The 14,970-nt window shown below is 45.4% G+C and overlaps 1 protein-coding gene across 6 annotated transcripts in view; it reads left to right on the top strand.

Moving 5' to 3' along the window:
- Positions 1–313: 313 nt before the first annotated feature.
- ASAP1 (ArfGAP with SH3 domain, ankyrin repeat and PH domain 1) overlaps positions 314–14,970 on the top strand; it is a 389,691-nt gene continuing 375,034 nt past the window's right edge. For 2 of the 6 annotated variants that reach the window (XM_056522762.1, XM_056522756.1), the window contains exon 1: positions 316–700. The gene's annotated coding sequence lies outside the window, so the exon portion shown is untranslated. Of the gene's footprint in view, positions 701–14,970 lie in introns of all 6 variants that reach the window. The other 4 variants (XM_056522758.1, XM_056522761.1, XM_056522759.1 and 1 more) reach the window with 4 other exon arrangements.

Raw genomic sequence — 14,970 nt, 5'->3', positions numbered from 1 at the left:
ATAAGTACTGGAAGGATTAAGATTTTTTTTTTATAGAAGTTATTTACAAATCTGTTTAACTTTCTGCCACCAGTTGATTAAATAAATAAATAAATAAATAAATAAATAAAGGTTTTCCAGTTGAGTACCCCTTTAAAATGAGTGAATTAAATAATTAGAGAATGAATGAGTGTAACATTGTGTCTGGAGTAACTTCCAGGTGTTTCCTCCTCCTCCGCAGATCAATACTGAGCTCCCAATAGGATCTATCCCAATGTGTGCAGCAGTCAGTCCCAGCTCAGCAGGACACATGTAAGCGGAGATGCCTTTTCCTTGGTCCTTTATCTCTTTCCAGGCTCTGGAATGTGCGCTCAGTCTTCAGATTTCCTGTTGAACTGTATAGATTTCCTGAAATCTGTCCTTCGCACCCCAGGGCTTTGCAGGCCGGCTTTCCCTCCTCGCTCACATGGTCGGATTTTTCTTTCCTGTTCTCCTCCAGCAGAGCAGTCAGGAGAGGACAGTGAATGGATGCCATCCATACTTCCCTGTGCTAGGAATTCCCTGGGATCTATACCGCCCTATACGCGATTATATCCGGATTACGCCTACACCGGCCGCCTTTGCTCTGCGCAATTTTTTTTCCGCACTTTTCTATCATGGAATAATGGAGATAAATCTGGGACAGAAACTTGGAATGGAAATTCGAGCTGACCGTATACTGGTAAGTTCTGCTACGGTTTAGGCGTGGTTTACTATTGTGTTAACTTTACCATATGTTGGACAATTGGGCAGATGTAGCAGTGCTGAGTTTGTCAATGAATTTCACTTTGTTTTACATTTTTTTTCTTTTATTAATTCCTATGTAAAACCACAGATTTTGTCAATTACTATGCAACAACTCACAAACACAACGCAGATTTTGCGCAGTGTGAAATACGCTGCGTATACGCCAAGTGGGAATGTGTCCTACGTCTGCAGTTTGGGGGTTGCAAAAAGTCTTAAAAATTTTAAATTTTTTAAATTTATTTATATATAAATTTTTTTTTTTTTTTTGCATCCTCAAAAAAAAAAAAAAACAGGCGCATGCATCTCCCATAGACTTATAACTTTATCCGCACTGCGATCTACCACAGTCACAAAGTGTGATAACCCATGAAATTGAACATTGCCATCGATAAATCACCGGGATTACCTGTAGTCCTATGTAAAACCTCAGAGCCTGCAGTCCTTGTTATATTCCCATAAGTGCCAAACTCCATTTTGCGACATACTCAGCTCTGCTACATCTGACAAAACATTACTCTATATAGTATCTGACGAGCTCAGACTGCTACAACTGACAAACTTGGCTCTGCTGCATCGTTTAATTAGGAAATCATTGGGTAACAGCTTTTGCAACATCTATACTAGTGTTTCCCAACCAGGGTGCCTCCAGCTGTTGCAAAACTACAACTCCCAGCATGCCCGGACAGCCAACGGCTGTCCGGGCATGCTGGGAGTTGTAGTTTTGCAACAGCTGGAGGCACACTGGTACAAAACTTGAAGAATGCCACATGGTTGCAATTGCAACTGCTTGCAACAGCTGGAGGCACCCTGAGTGGGAAAAAAAAAACTGCTCTATACCATGTGTATACATAGAATATGATATTTTGCCCTCCCCCCCCCCCCCCCCCCTTTAGAGGTAAATGTATGTGCTACAGGGGGACCCAAAAAAATTCCCTAAATTAGTATTTTCCAACCAGGGTGCCTCCAGCTGTTGCAAAGCTATGCTTGGAGTTGTAGTTTTGCAACAGCTGTAGTTTTGCAACAGCTGGAGGCACCCTGGTTGGAACACACCACCCTATACCATAGACTCTACTACCATAGGTTGCAAATATACTACCATACAGTTACACAAATTTACTGCCGCCTTTCCTATGCCTCTCCAAAGGATTCAATCATACAGTGCCGAAATATACGGTAAGTGCCCTTCAATACCCAATAAGTGTCATAGAGTGTTTTATAATAGTGCTACACACCATATATTATACCGCCACCATACAGTCCTAAAAAACATAGTGCTGTATAGTTTATATGTTAGTAATACCACACTATACAGTACCTAAAGGATGGTGCCATTCGGTGCCCAACAATAAGTTTATACCCTAATACAGAACCATATAGTTCTATAGAGTGTACTATACCACCACCAAAAAGTGCAGATCTAAAGGATGCCACCGTATAGTGCTCAAATAATAGTCTCCTAGAGTGCACAATAATAAGTGTGAAAGAATGTTCCAAAATAGGACCATATAGGGCAAGAAACCACATACAGTCTATATCTGAATTATACTACCATATAGTTCTCAAGTAACTGTTCTACTCAGTAATAAGTGGTAAATAGTTCCTCATAATACCGTATATTTAAAGGGGTATTCCAGGAAAAAAAACTTTTTTCTTTACATCCCCTGGCTCTTGAAAGTTAAACAGATTTTTAAATTACTTCTATTAAAAAATCTTAATCCTTTCAATAATTATCAGCTGCTGAAGTTGAGTTGCTGTTTTCTGTCTGGCAACAGTGCTCTCTGCTGACCTCTCTGCTTGTCTCGGGAACTGCACAGAGTAGAAGAGGTTTGCTATGGGGATTTGCTTCTAAACTGGGCGGTTCCCTAGACAGGTGACATCAGAGAGCACTTAGACAGAAAAGAACAACTCAACTTCAGCAGCTCATAAGTACTGAAAGGATGAAGATTTTTCAATAGAAGAAATATACTAATCTGTTTAACTTTCCGGAGCCAGTTGATATATAAAAAAAAGTTTTTTCCTGGAATACCCCTTTAAAGGTGTAACTTGGCCCATATGCAAAATCTGCAACAGGGCCCTATGTGCCAATTATAATACTGGTCTTTTATGGGGCAGATGGGCTTTGGGGAACCCCTTGAGCACCAGGCCCACGGTATGACTGCTACTTCTGCACCTCCTATAGTTACGCCCCTGCGTATTTTACACCATGTGCATGTCTAAAGTATACCGCACAGTGCCTTTGGATGCCCAATACTAGTGCCATATACTGCCTTTGGGTGCATTCACACCACGTTTCAGCCAGACGGCAGCCAGAGCCTGGACCCGCGCCAAATCTCATTCATTGAAGTGTGCCGACCATGTTACCAGTCCGGCCACAAAACCGGATACGGTGCAAAAATTAGCCAACTGGAGTCACTGACTACGGTCAGCACATTTAAATGAATGAGTTTCGGCGCGGATTGCTAAAATGTGGTGTGATTGGACCTTCAGTCAGCACCCAACATACTTCCAAAACTCTGGATGCCCATGGTGAAAGAGGGTTGGTAAAAACCAATGGATGCTGAAGGCCTGGGACAACTGCCCCTTAGTCTTCACCAACCATCTCTGTGTGCAACCGGACAAATCTTCCCAATGGTTTGTTGTAAAAATCAATGTCCTACAGTTATTGGGCGTCATCTCCCCAAGCTTCATCCAGTTGAGTTTTAACCAAAAATTTTTATAAATATCTAATCTTCTTGACCCAGGTCCCACCCCTGATTTGCCCCATTATATCACTATTCCATATTTGGAGCTGATAAGGGTTATAGTATCACAATGGGCCTAGACTATTCTGGATTTGGTCACTTACAAATCTGTTAACCTTTCTGGCACCAGTTGATAAAAAAATAAAAAAAATTATTTCACCGGAGTACCCCTTTAAGGGGGGCTTAAAGGGGTACTCCGGTGAAATATTTTTTTTTATTTTTTTATCAACTGGTGCAAGAAAGGTTAACAGATTTGTAAGTTACTTCTATTAAAAAATCTCAATCCTTCCAGTACTTATTAGCTGCTGAATACTACAGAGGAAATTCTTTTCTTTTTGGAACACAGAGCTCTCCGCTGACCTCATGACCACAGTGCTCTCTGCTGACACCTCTGTCCATTTTAAGAACTGTCCAGAGTAGGAGAAAATACCCATATAAAACATATGCTGCTGGACAGTTCCTAAAATGGACAGAGATGTCAGCAGAGATTTCTGTGTTCCAAAAAGAAAAGAATTTCCTCTGTAGTATTCAGCGGCTAATAAGTACTGGAAGGATTAAGATTTTTTAATAGAAGTAATTTGAAAATTTGTTTAACTTCTGGCACCAGTTGATTAAAAAAAAAGTTTTCCACCGGAGTACCCCTTTAAGATCTTCTCAAAATTGTTTTTCAGAAGACTTCTTTTTCCATATTTTTATTATTCTTCTTCATGCAGATCCCCTGAGGATACCACAGTCTGGACAATGCTCATATTTGTTTAAGGTTGGCGCTACAGTCTAACACAATGTCAGCAGCAACTATTACATGCGATTAGCACATGATTGGGAACTACATGTGTGATGTATTAGGTGAACCTACTTTGCCTTACAATTTTTGGGCATTTCTGCACGGAAATGCAGCGGTGTATATATATATATATATATATATATATATATATATATATACACACACACATGTTTCTATGTATCCAGGCTATGTATTCCTATATGTGCTAAGCATAGTCTCTTTTTCCAGTCCCTACCTATAATCATGTTAAGCAAACCCTCAGCTGTGTGAACAGGCAAGGACAATATGAGTGTATACAAAACTTATAAGAATATATTCAGGGGTCAAGTCCTGGGAAAAAAAATGTGGGAACTCACCCTAGATCAAGGCTGGTCCTGCAGGACTCCAGCTATGGGAGAGGTGTTCCTGCATTGAAAAAGTGCAGGAACCCAGTTCCCATGCATTCCTGCAGGGCTTGATCCCTGAATATATTCCTGGAACAGATAGCTTCCTGGTAGAAAAAGGCTTCTATTCAGCATAAACCCTCAAACTTTTTATTGGTCCAAACAGTAACATGTTTTGTGGCATTCAGGGAGTCCTTTCCTCAGACGCAAACAACAAAGCTTTTTATTGGTCCAAACAGTAATGCATTTCAGGGCTTTCAGGGTGTCCCTAACAAAAATGCAAACCATCAAGCTTTTTACACACAGTAACACATTTAGGGGTACTCAGGGTATCCCTTCCTCAGACGCAAACCATCAAGCTTTATATTGGTCTAAACAGCTACATGTTTTGGGGCCTTCAGCATGTAGCTTCTTCAGACACAAACAATCAAGCTTTATATTGGTCCAAACAGTGTAACATGTTTCGGGAGTTGAGGGTGCCTCTTCCTCAGAGTTAAAAATCCTGAATGCTCCAAAACGCATTATTGTTTGGACCAATAAAAAGCCTGATGAGTTACACTGAGTAGAAGCATTTTTCTGTTGGGAAGTTATCTGTCCCAGGTCTTCCCAGACTCTCTACACTCTGCCCTTCAGTGTTTTTTCTCTTATTTTTGCATACAAAATTATAGGGCACCCTAAAATTATAGTACTAAAATGACAGGCCTAGATTCTATTACTTAGCCCAAGAGTCCGGGATCAAAGATAACTCAGATCCTGGCCATCCCCCTAGATGCCGCAGTCAATAGCAGCTGCTCCATCTAGGTAGTTACTAACTAGTTAGACAGAATGGGTACCTTCTTTTACCCGATAACCCAACCCTCAGAATGGGAGGTCAGGCCAATCATGTGACAGAAGGCACCCATTCTGTCTAACCACCTAGATGCAGCAGCTGCTTTTGACTGCGGCATCTAAGTGGTTAGACTAAATGGGTGTCTTCTGTTATCTTATATGGGGGGGAGGGGGGATCAGGCCAACCATGTGAAAGAAGGCACCAATTCTGTCAAACCACCTAGATACAGTGGCTGCTATTGACTGTGGCATCTAGGGGGATAAATGGCCAGGAACTGAGTTATCTCTGATACCAGACTCTGACATCTGGTGCCCAGTGTGATTGGAGGGGCTTATCCACCACATAAGAAGGCACTTGTGTTCTAAATGGAACATGGTAGGTGGGGGTAGAGATGAATGAATCGAATCTGAAGAATCCAAATTCTTACGAATTTCCTGAAAAATTTGATTCGTAACTAATCCAAATATCGCTGCATTTCGATAAAACTTCAATAAACTCCATTTAGTGCCGTCCAAGCTCCAGGGCATCTAAAATGGCGACTCCATGTGTGAGGACATGGGGCAAGGAATTTTCGGAAGGCGTGTAGGCGGGATCACCCTGAATCACATGCAGCATGCAGTGCAGCCTATCAGCAGCCAGCCAGCCCTGTGATGTCACAGCACTATATAATCGGCAGCCATTGCTACAGCAAGTCATTTAAGCATTTTATTACAGGCAGAGTGTGTGTGTTCCACAGAGAAACAGCTTTACAGCAGCAATTCACCAAAAGCCCAAATCACTGCAGAAAAGCAGTGACAGGGAAGGGGGAGAGAGAAAATATACTTTTGGGTGTACAGCGACTCTGTACTGCTGCACTGGGGTGTACAACAACTCAGAAGCTAATAGGGGCCAGTTAGGGTGAGCACTTAAAGCCATAGTCACCTGCTTTTAATGCCTAATTCAGGTTGTGTAGTGGAGTGTATTGTCCTCCTCTCATAAGTGTAAACTGTACGTACACCTACGTGGTGTACGTTTTTTTTTTTCTTCTGTTAAACTAATTTTAGCCAGTTATTGTGAAAGGCCAGCCAAAGCTACACACTTGTTTTTGTAACCTAATACAGTGGCCCCTCAACATACGATGGTAATTCGTTCCAAACGACCCATCGTTTGTCGAATCCATCGTATGTTGAGGGATCCGTGCAATGTAAAGTATAGGAAGCTGTACTCACCTGTCCCCGTCGCTCCGGACCAGGTCCTCACCGCTCCCGATTCTGTCCAAGGGGCTCCCGATGCTGTCCCGCTGCTCCGGTGTCTTCTTCGCGATCCTCCGATGTCTTGCGCATCTTCTGCAGGGTCCGGGCCTCGCTTTCTGGTGACGTTATTACGCTGCTGCGCCGGCGCGGCGTGCGTAGTGACGTAATAACGATGCCGGAAAGCGAGGCCCGGACCCTGGAGAAGATGCGCAAGACACCGGAGGATCGCGAAGTGGACCCGGAGCAGCGGGGATAGGTAAGTGAACCTGCTGGGGCACATTACACTGCTATCCGACAGCAGCTTAAGCATTTTGCGCTGTCGGATAGCAGTTAATGCGATGGCCCCGACATATAAAAGCATCGTATGTCGATTTTATCATATGTCAGGGCCATCGTAGGTCGGGGGGTTACTGTACAGTTGTAAGCATAATGGAGCGTATTGTCCTCCTCTCATAAGTGTAACATATACGCACTCAGCTGGTGTATAAGTATGTCAGGCAGAGAAGTACCAGGACGTGTACAGAGGAGCGGCAGCAGACTAGGGGCGCATGGCAGCAGTAGTTGCAGCAAGAGGCCTGAGATCCCAGTATCAGTTAACGGTCGTGTCTCAACCAGCAACCCATCTGCCGTCATTGATTGGTTAACACGGTCATCCAATTGATCCCGAGTGACATCTTGCACCCCCAGTCAACAGTGGGTTCCTCAGACACAACCCTCAGTTGGCATGTTCGGGAGCAGTCCCTGTCCTCCCATTGCCTCTCTCCTATGCTGTTCCCTCCCCCACAGAAGTATATTATGCTGTGGGTTCAGCTCCACTATTCACCGAGGACGATCTAATAGAGGACAGTCAGCAGCTACTGCCCAGCCAAGAAGGGGAGGAGACATGCGCCGCTTCCTCCGCTAGGTGGGCAGGGGCGGACAAATCACATGTGCAGCATGTTCATCTGCACAGGGGCCCGCCACTATACATGGGCCCTCAGGCACTGGCTAAGGGCCCCCTTGAGAGAGAGGTGCAGCTGGTGAGGATCCAGGACAGTTGTCCCGATCCTCACTCAGACAAGCGCTATTTTTTTTTTTTACAATCCCTGCGCTGCTCCTGCTCTGGTATCATTAGGGAGACAGGCAGTAGCGCAGGGATGAAGTCACTTGATTCATGGCTCCGCCCCCAGCACAGGAAGAGGACGGAGGCTGAGAGCTGACCGGCCTCCCAGGAGCACAGCGGCTGTGAGGGGAAGAAAAATCGCGGTAAAATTGCGCCATTTTTGCCACGATTTTTAAAAATTTGTTCTTGTAATGTGACCTGTAGGTGACCTGTGGACCCCGGAGGAGGGAAAGTGACCCCACTGGGGCCACAACATGTGGACACACTGCTTGTTTATCTATCATTAATCCATTAAGGCAAGGTTTCCCAACCAGGATGCCCCCAGCTGTTGCGAAACTACAACTTCCGCACAGCTAAAGACTGTCCGGGCATGCTGTGAGTTATAGTTTTGCAACAGCTAGAGGCACACTGGTTGGTAAACACTGAGATAGATAGATTGACTGGGCATAGATCAGTGTTTTCCTACCATGGTGCCTCCAGCTGTTGCAAAACTACAGTCCAGGCATGCTGGGAGTTGTAGTTTTGCAACAGCTGGAGACACCCTGGTTGGAAAACACTATCTATCTACCTATCGATCTATCCATCCCACAGGGTGCCTCCAGCTGTTGCAAAACTACAACTCAGCATACCTCAACAGCCAAAGGCCCAGGAGTTGTAGTTTTTTTAGTTTTGCAACATCTGGAGGCACCCTGGTTGGTAAAAAGATATCCATGTTCTATCTATCTATCTCATATCTCTCTCATATCTCATATCTATCTCATATCTCATATCTATCTCATCTCTCTCTCATATCTCATCTCTCTCTCATATCTCATCTCTCTCTCATATCTCATATCTCTCTCATATCTCATATCTCATATCTATCTCATATCTCATATCTATCTCATATCTCATATCTCTCTCATATCTCTCTCATATCTCATATCTATCTCATATCTTATATCTATCTCATATCTCATATCTCTCTCTCATATCTCATATCTATCTCATATCTATCTATCTCATATCCATCTCATATCCATCTCATATCTATCTCATATCTATCTCATATCTATCTCATATCTATCTCATATCTATCTCATATCTATCTCATATCTATCTCATATCTCATATCTATCTCATATCTATCTCCTACCTGAACAATTGATGTATGGGGGGGGGGAGGCACGTTCTTTGCACAGGGGCCCTATGCTGTCTGTGTCCGCCCCTGTAGGTGGGCAAGTGGTAATGAGGAGAGTGTCTCCCAATGGTCTCCCAATGTTAGCACCACGGCCCTGCTTCAGTGTATGCAGCGTCACCATAAAGTGGCCTGGGAGAACCGTGGCTCCGATGCGGTGGTCCAGCCTTGTGTATCAATCAGGGGCAGACCACTCCCTGTTTCAGCTCCACCACCTCAGCCGAAGGGAGCTGTGTGTAATACCCATCTTCTGTCGCTCCAGATGCCCCTGCTCCTCCTACTTCGAGTCAGTCATTCTGCCAGCAATCCATCTGCGAAGCCATGTCCAAGAGACAACAGTATGCGCCCACTCATCCAATGGAGCAGAAGCTGAATGTGCTCCTGTCCAAGTTGCTGGTGCTGCGGTCCTTCCCTTTTCAAGTGGTGGACTCTGCACCTTTCAAAGAACTGATGGCTTGTGCCGAGCAGAGGTGGAGAGTCCCAAGCCGTCATTTCTTATGAAAAAGGCAGTACCAGCCCTGCACAATTATGTGGAACAAAAGGTGGGCCAGTCCTTGAGCCTGTCAGTGTGTACCAAAGTGCATGGTAGCGCCGACCTGTGGAGCTGTAAATATGATCAGAGACAATACATGTCCTTTACGGTCCACTGGGTGAATGTGGTTCCTGCACAGCCACACCAGCAACTTGGCCAGGGCACGCTGATTCCGCCTCCACGCTCACAGTCAGTTGTTCCTGTGACAGTGTGCGACTACCCCTCCTCACCCCATGTCCTCAGCCTCCACTGCACGGACAAGTCTCAGTGCCCCTCCAGTATACCATGTGTGCAGGGCACGGCGGTGTCACACTGTTCTTCACATGGTTTGCCTTGGCGAACTGAGTCACACAGGGGAGGAACTGCTAAAAGTGATTCGTCAAGAAATCAAATCATGGCTTTCTCCAAGAAAACTGGAAATGGGAACCACTATATGGTCTCCTCATGCTGCCGCCACCTCCAGGCTGTGTCGTTTAGCCACTATATGGTCTTCTTATGCTTCCGCCACCTCCAAGCTGTGTGATTCTGCCACCATGTGGTCTCCTCATGCTGCTGGCACATTAAATTAACATTTTTATGTTTATCATCTATTTAAAATCTTCAATTTACATTTAAAAAAATATCTTTAAAGGGGTTGTGCGCTACCCTGACTTTCAGAGCTCCGCTCACAGCGTCCGGAAGTTCATTACTCCGAACACTGTGTGCGGGCTTCCGTATTCGCGGCCGCCGAGCGTGACGTCACGCCCGGCCCCTCGTGACGTTTCGCCTGCCCCCTCGTGACGTCTCGCCCGCCCCCTCAATGAAAGTCTATGGGAAGGAGGCGCGACCGCGACGTCACGAGGGGGTGGGCGAGACGTCACGCCCGGCGGCCGCGAACACGAAGCCCACTCACAGCGTTCGGAGCAATGAACTTCCGGACGCTGTGAGCGGAGCTCCATAAGACAGGGCAGCGCACAACCCCTTTAATCTTTTCAATTGTGAGGCGCTATGGTCTCATCAGGCTGCTGCCACCTCTAGGCTCTGCCATTGTGCCGTCATGTGATATCCTTGTTTTATTGATCTTGTAGTAGTAATTATACACTGTTGGTGCTGGAATTACTGCAACTGCTGCTGCCACCTCCAGGCTGTGCCATCCTGCCGCCATTGGGTCTCCACCGGCTCATGTCAGTTTTTTATAGCTTTTCGACCCAAATACATTCAAATAAATCGAACAAAATGTTTTCTGAAAATTCTGCTAATTGGACAAATGAAATTTTTAATAAAATTTGATCATCCCTAGTCCTCATATGTTATCTCTGGAATTACCACAATAATCCGAAGAAACAGGTTGGAGCGAGAAAATGAAACCATAACTGAATAAATGAAACATTCAAAGTTTTATACACAGTTTCGCAGTACCAGTCGTGTTTACTTACACGTGCATGGCTTGATATTTTCGACAAGCATTTCATACTGGCAAGATCTACCCAGTAGCCCTCCCAGGTTAGGCCTACACCACTGAGGGAGTACAAACTGACACATTACTCTAAAATTGTGCTGCTCTGCGGCCTACATAGGCTGCCGCCACCTCCAGACTGTGTCATTGTACCACCATATGGTCTCCTCATACTGCTGCCACATCCAGGCTCTATCATAGTGCCACCCTATGGTCTCCTCATGCTGCTGCCACATCCAGGCTCTATCATAGTGCCACCCTATGATCTCCTCATGCTGCTGCCACATCTGAGCTCTGTCATTGCACCACCATGCGATCTCCTTGTTATACTGATCTTGGTAGTTTGGCATTATTTTTTTCAAAGTAAATGCCTCGGGCACCCGGGACACTCAGTCATGAGCAGCTGGGAGGTAGGGGCCAGGACAGGCAGTAGCTGGCCTTGCGGCGGACCGCCAGCTTGATTTTAAGATACAAGTATGAGCTTTTTCACTGCAGCAACTTATACACTGCAGCAATTATATACTATTGGACCACACTTGCCCTCCAATGGGTCCTCAAAAAAGGATTTAAAGCTCACTCATTCCAATTACCAGGCTCTGTCATTGTGCCGCTGTGCAGCAACGATTCTCATAGCGACGCCTGTAATCTGCGTGTCATTCTGAATAACAGTATTATTTCAATACCCCAGCACACTCCCTATGCGTGTTAGGACAAGGCAAAGCGTTCTACACCCCTATTGAGGCTCTCTGTAGCCTAGAAATAGACGTTTTTTATAGCGATTCGTCGCGAATAAATTCGGATCAAAACTAATTTTTTTTTCAGAAAAATTTGGCGAATTGGCCGAATGGAATTTTTCCAAAAATTCGCTCATCTCTATTCATACTGAATAACAGTATTATTTCACTACCCCAGCACACTCCATATGTTCTTTTTCAGATTTTGCACTGGAGCCTGTAAACTTCTAACTAGAGATGAGCGAACTTACAGTAAATTCGATTCGTCACCAACTTCTCGGCTCGGCAGTTGATGACTTTTCCTGCGTAAATTAGTTCAGCCTTCAGGTGCTCCGGTGGGCTGGAAAAGGTGGATACAGTTCTAGGAAAGAGTCTCCTAGGACTGTATCCACCTTTTCCAGCCCACGGGAGCACCGGAAAGCTGAACTAATTTATGCAGGAAAAGTCATCAACTGCCGAGCCGAGAAGTTCGTGACGAATCGAATTTCCTGTAAGTTCGCTCATCTCTACTTCTAACATCAATAGTTCCTTTATGGGTGGGCATTTTTTTTAAGGGGTTGTTGGGAGGTATGTTGGCAAGCTGGGGTTCAGTGCCACGTCACACCATAAGTCTCAAGGTTTTTAGGGGGGGTATTTATAAATTTTGCCTGCTGACAGTTTCTTTTTACCCTTTTTTTTTATCACTTTGGTTTTCGTGGACATGCACCAAATTTATCATTTGGTGCAAGTTGTTAGTAATTTTGGCTCAAATGTTGAAATCAGCCGTTCACTGCGCCATTTACACAGAACTTACCGCCACAGAGGACGCGTATTTTACCCTGTAGAGCAGCCATATCGGGGTCCCTCCTGCAGTATATCAGCAAGAGACGTGAGTTATTTTCTTTTGTGGGGTTTAGAGATGAGCGAACTTACAGTAAATTCGATTCGTCACAAACTTCTCGGCTCGGCAGTTGATTACTTTTCCTGCATAAATTAGTTCAGCTTTCCGGTGCTCCCGTAGTCTGGAAAAGGTGGATACAGTCCTAGGAGACTCTTTCCTAGGACTGTATCCATCTTTTCCAGCCCTCCGGAGCACCGGAAAGCTGATCTAATTCATGCAGGAAAAGTAATCAACTGCCGAGCCGAGAAGTTCGTGATGAATCGAATTTACTGTAAGTTCGCTCATCTCTAGTGGGGTTTATAGCCACCATGTGAAATGGACTTTATTTTCAACTTGGGTAGTTTTTTTGTTTTGTTACTTTAGTGCAGTGGTCTTCTACCTGCGGACCTCCAGATGTTGCAAAACTACAATTCCCAGCATGCCCGGACAGCCGTTGGCTGTCCGGGCATGCTGGGAGTTGTAGTTTTGCAACATCTGGAGGTCTGCAGGTTGGAGACCACTGCTTTAGTGCTCACCTTTCCTGAACCTGTGCGGCCATGTCCAATGCCGGCTCAGCGGAGGGTGAAGGTCCCTCAGAGACAACTATGTCGCGGGATAGTATTGCGCAGCCCTGGAGGCGTCGATACTTTCCCCCAAAAAATTTTTTTAATGTATTTTTACATTTTCTGACATTGCGTCAAAACAAGTGTGTTTTCCATGTGCAAAATTTCTTGGCCGGGATTTGTGCCAGAAAAAAACGGGATTTGCGCAAAAATTGTGCCAAACACCGATTGGCGCAAATAATGAATTACTGACTAAAGTTAAAATCACACACTGGACCGCGTGATTTTGAGAAAGTTGTAAAAAGGACAGTGGAGAAGATGCGCCAAACTTTGGCGCAAAAAGACACTGCGCCAAAGTATTGCGCCAAAGTTACATGAAAAAAAACACATAAGCCCTTTGATAAATACCCCCCCCCTTAGTCTCTAGGCCAGTGTTTCCCAACCTGTGTGCCTTCAGCTGTTGCAAAACTACAACTCCCAGAATGCCCGGACAGCCGTTGGCTGTCCGGGCATGCTGGGAGTTGTAGTGTTGCAACAGCTGGAGGCCTCCTGGTTGGGAAGCACTGCTCTTTTGCTTAAAATTTATCTCATAAACAGTTGATGTTCTCACTAGAGATGAGCGAACTTACAGTAAATTCGATTCGTCACGAACTTCTCGGCTCGGCAGTTGATGACTTATCCTGCATAAATTAGTTCAGCTTTCCGGTGCTCCGGTGGGCTGGAAAAGGTGGATACAGTCCTGGGAGACTCTTTCCGGAGCACCTGAAGGCTGAACTAATTTACGCAGGAAAAGTCATCAACTGCCGAGCCGAGAAGTTTGTGACGAATCGAATTTACTGTAAGTTCGCTCATCTCTAGTTCTCACCATTGATTTCCTGACATAAGGAAGAGCTGTTTATATATAATACACAGTGCAGTCACATGGGAACCTCGTGCGGCCGGATACAATAAGGAGGCAACCATCCCATTCTGAAGTCTCCGAATACAAAGGGGAGATTTATCAAAACCAGTGTAGAGGAAGAGCGGTGCCATTGCCCATAGCAACCAATCAGATCGCTTCTTTCTTTTTTGAAAAGGCCCCTGAAAACTGAAAGCAGCGATCTGATTGGTTGCTATGGGCAATGGCACCGCTCTTCCTCTACACTGGTTTTGATAAATCTCCTCCAAAGTTCTTAGGGGGGAGATTTATCAAAACCCGTCTAAAGGAAAAGTTGCTGAGTTGCCCATAGCAACCAATCAGATGACTAAAGGAAGTGATCTGATTGGTTGTGTGGTGGCCCAGTATGGGAGTTGTTACCCCGTACCATTGCTGACCTGTCAGTTAGGGTGCTTTCACACCACGTTTTGTACTTACGGTTCCCGAATACGGCTGGGAGGAGGGGGGGCGGGGCTTAATCGCGGCGCCGTATTCGGGAACCATATTTAATGCATGTCTATGAGCCGACCGGAGTGAACCGCAGCCTCCGGTCGGCTGCGTTTTCGGCCGTATGCGGTTTGCCTTCGGGAAACCGCATACGGCCGAAAACGCAGCCGACCGGAGGCTGCGGTTCACTCCGGTCGGCTCATAGACATACATTAAATACGGTTCCCGAATACGGCTGAGTGCGGGCGCCGCGATTAAGCCTCACCCCCTTCCTCCCAACCGTATTCGGGAACCGTAAGTACAAAACGTGGTGTGAAAGCACCCTTAGCCTCCCTGCAGTGTCCCCCGGGCCCCCCTGCATCTGTTCTACTGTAATTGTATATTATCCCCTATGTTATGTATATAAGGATGGTGTATCTTTAAGAAAGGTTAACATGTGATCACCAGTTGTCATGTGATTGTTACCCAGGA

Source organism: Hyla sarda, chromosome 5 (genome assembly GCF_029499605.1).
Source record: "Hyla sarda isolate aHylSar1 chromosome 5, aHylSar1.hap1, whole genome shotgun sequence".
Taxonomy (NCBI): Eukaryota; Metazoa; Chordata; class Amphibia; order Anura; family Hylidae; genus Hyla; species Hyla sarda.
This window is presented reverse-complemented; position numbering and strand designations above follow the sequence as displayed.